At 42.9% G+C, this 5,180-nt stretch overlaps 1 pseudogene; it reads left to right on the top strand.

Moving 5' to 3' along the window:
• Positions 1 to 505: 505 nt before the first annotated feature.
• On the top strand, positions 506 to 1,615 carry LOC121047780 (annotated as a pseudogene).
• Positions 1,616 to 5,180: the final 3,565 nt, after the last annotated feature.

Here is a 5,180-nt window from a genome sequence, read left to right as displayed (position 1 = left end):
TTCGCTTATTGCAAATGAGAGCAATTTGTACTCAGTCCAGAAGGATGCCAGTAAGCCCCTCTGCACCAGTGTCGAGGAGATGGAAGTTTTTCTAGGCACCTGCATGTGGATGTCTATAATTCAGCTGAAGAACCCTAGGTGGTACTGGAGTGAAGCTACCAGAGTAAGCCAAGTAGCTGACAACCTCACGCTGACACGCTTCGGACAGTTGAAGCACAACCTTCACTTTGTGGACAACAGCTCTCTCAGCCCAAAAGATGATCCTGAGAGAGACCGGCTTGCGAAGATACGACCGCTGGTCGATGCTGTAAATGAACAGTTGTCGCTGATACCGCTTGAAGAGCACTTGTCTGTGGATGAACAGATAATACCTTTCAAAGGTGCAAGTACACTGAGACAGTACTGTCCCTAGAAACAAAAAAAAAAAATGGGGGTACAAAGTATTTGTTCTCTCAGAAGTAAGCGGCTTCTCGTACAAGCTAGAACTGTACACGGGACAGGAGAACTCATCCCCAAGACGTGCAGGAGAGCCTGACTGTGGAGCAAGCGGGAACATTGCTGTTCGATTGTGCAGGTTAATCCCAAGAGGAGTCCACCACAAAGTGTACTTCGATAACTACTTCAACTGTCCAACCCTTCAGGTGTACCTGGAAAAAGAAACCATGCACTGCATTGATACAGTCCGGATCAACCGAGTAACGGGTGTCAGCATACCATCTGACAAGGAAATGAAACAAAAAGGAAGGGGAAGCTTTGAAGAGAAGGTAGCGACCCTGGATGGCATTCAGCTGTCGTGTACAAGGTGGCAAGACAACAAAGCCGTCACCTCGCTGTCCACCTTTGTTGGAGCAGAGCCTGTCCTAACTGTGCCAAGGTGGAGCCAAAAAGAAAAGGAGACGCGCGACATACCGTGTCCGTCGGTGATAGGCGCTTATAACAAGCACATGGGAGGAGTGGATCTCTTAGACTCTCTGATCTCTCTCTACCGCGCCCATCTCCAATTGAAGAAATGGTCCTTTCGTATTTTTCTTAATATTCTCGACTTGACGCTGTAAATGCCTGGCTGCTGTACAGGAGGAATGCCGAGACTACTTCTGATCAATCAACACAAAAGCTCATGCCCTTAGCAGAGTTCAAGGTGGACCTTGCCACGTCACTCTGCAAAGCAGGAAAAAATCAACTTAAGAAATGGGGAAGGCCCAGCAATGAGTCAGTGGAGCAAGGCATCCAGCTGAAGAAGACAAGAGGTACTTCAGTACCGTGTCCACCTCAAGATGTCAGGATTGATCAGGTATTATCACTGGTGAATTAATCTGTGTTACAAACCTCACTGTTCATACTTCTATGCTCAGGTTGGCCACTGGGTGCTTTGGAGTCAGAAGCGACAGCGTTGCAAGTTTCCTCGATGCAAGGGCATTTGTATAAGCTACTGCTCTAAGTGTGGCACTCACCTGTGCTCAACAAGCAAGAAGAACTGCTTTATTTTGTATCACACAAGCAAATGAGGCCACATCTCTCACTGATGTCTGTAAATACAAGTTTGGCTCTGGTTCACACATTTTTAGCATTCGGCTATAAATATTCCGTTATTTGCATCTTGTTGCAAATATGCAACATACCCACCTTTTCTTGATATAATTTTTTTCGGAACTTCGAAATTTATTTTAGTGATAGTATTGTGATCGCTGTGGTATTCTACCTCTGCTGGAATAAAATTGTGAAAAAATAAAAAGTTGTGCAGTAAAGGGTTAATAATGCGGATGATGTCGATATTTTAGACGTTCTGCAAGAAAGCTATTCGCTTTTTTACAATATGTATGATCCTGTTACAAGTACTACCGATGAATTGTGGTTAGGGTTTAGAGGTATAGTTGAGCACTGCATTCAGAAGTTGTTCCGTTGCGTATTAGAAGAGTGAAAAAGTTTAACCCATGGATTACACTTGACATTCTACATCTGAAGCGTAAAATACGGCAAGCTCGTAAATTTGGTAACGGGAATAACATTTTGTCTATACTGTTTTTGCGGAGACAGTTGAGGTCTCTGTTAAAAATGCTAAACACCGTTTTTGTTTAACGTCACCTTGCATAACTATCTGCTTAGTGATCCCCGAAAGTTTTGGAGGATTTTGAAACGAAAGAAATGTTCTTTCTCGGACATGAAACTGTGCAATATCCAAACAAATAACAAGCAGTTAATTTCAAATGCTTTCAACGAGTACTCTACGTCTATATTTACTGTGGAAACGGGAATAGTTTCAAGTTAAGGAGAGCTCTAGAATACCGGACATCAGCATTGCTGAAGAGGGAGTTTTTGCGGCCCTCCTTAACATTTTTTTTCTTTATTTGTTTCGCAGGTTTGCCGCGTAGGGGGCAGAGTCAAAGGCGTGATGCCTGACAAAGCCTCTGCCCCCTAAATTGACGTTATGAAGAGCCACGGTCCCGACGACATTTCGAATGTTTTTGTTTTAGATACGCAGAATGGTCGGCAAAGTTTTTGCATTTGATTTATTGCCAGTCTCAATACGGGAGACGTGCCTGATGAATGGAAAAAGGTTAGGGTGATACCAATATTTAAATCGGGTGACAGTCAATGCGTCAAAAACTACAGACCTGTTTCACTTTTGTGTACGGCCAGTAAAGTTCTTGGACACTTCGTATTCAAAGATCTTATAGTATTTTTTGAGGGCAGTACGTTTTTTCAGGACGAACAGCATGAACTCAGACGTGGTTTTTCCACTGTAACATAACTTGTTCATACGATACACGAACTTGCGGTTGTCATTGATATCGGCGGACAGACTGATGTTATCTTTTTAGATTTTGCGAAAGCGTCTGATCGCGTTTTCCATGACAAACTATTGCATAAGTTACGCTACATCGTCAGTAACGAGAACATATTACGAGGGCTTGATTCCTATCTTACTATACTCCGCGACAACTTTTCTTGGCAATGCAGTGGAAAGTGCGGCCCGCGCCCCCTCTCCCATTTTGAGTGTACGCAGGATCTCCTCCTCTCCCTGGAAGTGGGGGAGGAGGAGAGCCTGCGTACACTCGAGATGGGAGAGGGGACGCGGGCCTGTACCTTCCACTGCATTGCCAAGAAAAGTTGTCGCGGAGTATAACCGTGCGCAGTGTGTTAGTGTTGCCTCTGTTTTTTTCCCCGAGTCACCCGTTTTCTCGGGCGTGCCCCAAGGCTCGGTCCCTGGGCCGCTGTTGTTTTTAATTTTTATTAACGATTTAAAAATACTCCACCCCAATGCACAAAGCCGATTTTTTGCTGACGAGTGTGCTTTATTTGCTAAGATAAACAGCCTGTATGATCAAGAATAATTAAATTAATGTCCACCTTTGGTTCATGCATGGTGCATAAAATGGAATATGGTTCTGAACTGTAAAAAGTGCGTTCAAATGGCCGTGACGCGAAAGAAGAACCCTTTGTTTTTACATATACACTCGATGAAGTACCACTCGAGACTGTTAAACAATATCAATACCTCGGAGTTTTAATTACCTCTAATTTGTCATGGAGTGCACATATTGAGTTTATAGCTCGTAAAGCAATGTGGAAGCTCTGGTTTTTTAAACGAAATATCAACCTCTGTTCACCTGATACTAAACTGACTGCTTATAAAACCATCATAAGACCAATGCTAGAATATGCATGTATTGTATGAGACCCTCATACAAAGCTGTCAATTGATATGTTAGAGACTGTGCAAAGAAAAGCATTGCGGTTTGTGTACAACCGTTACGGTTTTATGTCATCCGTTTCAGATTTGTACCCTAGATCGGGATTGAGTGATTTAGCAACCCGGAAAATAACAGAACGGCTGAAGTTTCTTTATAATATGATACAAGGTAATTTGCAACTGCGTCTCTGTGATTACACTTCATTTAACGAAACAAGACCCACGACAGGCAAACACCAATTGACACTTGTGGAACCATTGTGTCGAACCACTTTGTTTAAAGCATCCTTTTTTCCTAGAACCACGTCTGAGTGGAATAAGCTTCCTGAAAGTGTTGTAAATTTGAGATCATTAGATACTTTTAGTGAAGCACTACTCTCGCACTTTGTTGAGTAGTGAATCTGTCTGTTTGTTTGCACTGCTTCCGCTTGTTTTTTAATATTGTTTTTGTACGTGTCGTGCCTGGGCGTTCTAGAGAATTCTGGCAGTATCACCAAATAAATAAATTTACAATGTATCGCTTGTATCGCGATACTTTGCCCGACAGGCATTTCGTTACATTTGTCGCCATTTTTAAGATAAATTTAAAGGATAAAAACATCTGTTTGGCGCAACTTGCTTCGGAATTTTTAATATAAACCTGCCCTATAAAATGATCCATCTCAGTCACCAACAATAAAAAAAACGATTGTGGTTTAAAGAAGGTTACTTGCAAGAATAAAAAAATCAGCTCCTCTCACAAAGCCCTCCACTCTTTCCAATTTAGCGGAGCGAACGCTGTAAAGGAGCTGAGTGGAGAAAAAGTACGACCCTGTTGTCTAATCTCCCTACACGGTGACTCAGAAGCTTACAATATAACAATTTGAGATGTGCTCTCACGGCGAGACAGGGTTAATATCGGCCAGATGCCTTTTGTCAAGCATGGTACGCAGCCTTTACCGCTCTGTAACTATGTGGTTTAACGGGGGTGACATGTTTTTTTAGCAGAATTAATGATAGATAAGGAATTCGAGGTAATGGGTAGTGCCTAAACTTGCACAAAGAGAGGAGCACAAGCATAACTTACCTTTCGCATTCGCCACGAACTGCACCCTCTCCACGCAGCACCGTTCGGGAACAAATGTATTTCTATGAATATATTTGTATTCTGGAATACTTTTTTGCCATTATTGCGAAAGTATCTCAGGGATATCCCGTTGCATAAAAGACAAATGTATCTCAGTATCTGTATTTTGGCCTTAAAACACATGTATCTCAGTATTTGTATTCCCGAATACTTTTTGGAGTATCTCTGCCCAGCCCTGGATCCCAAACTGGCGGCCTCAAGCCATACAGTTCCCGGTCTTGTTTTGTCCCAGCAAGTTCCCGGGCTGCTGCCAGCACAAATGCCCGGCGTAGTACTCAGCAGTACCGCAAGATACCTGGAAGACTCCAGGTTAGCGATCTAAAACCGTAACAGTTCCCGATCTTGTTTTACGGGCTAACATTT

The sequence above is a fragment of the Ixodes scapularis genome, unplaced genomic scaffold (genome assembly GCF_016920785.2).
Source record: "Ixodes scapularis isolate PalLabHiFi unplaced genomic scaffold, ASM1692078v2 PGA_scaffold0__279_contigs__length_252992795, whole genome shotgun sequence".
NCBI classification, from domain to species: Eukaryota; Metazoa; Arthropoda; class Arachnida; order Ixodida; family Ixodidae; genus Ixodes; species Ixodes scapularis.
This window is presented reverse-complemented; position numbering and strand designations above follow the sequence as displayed.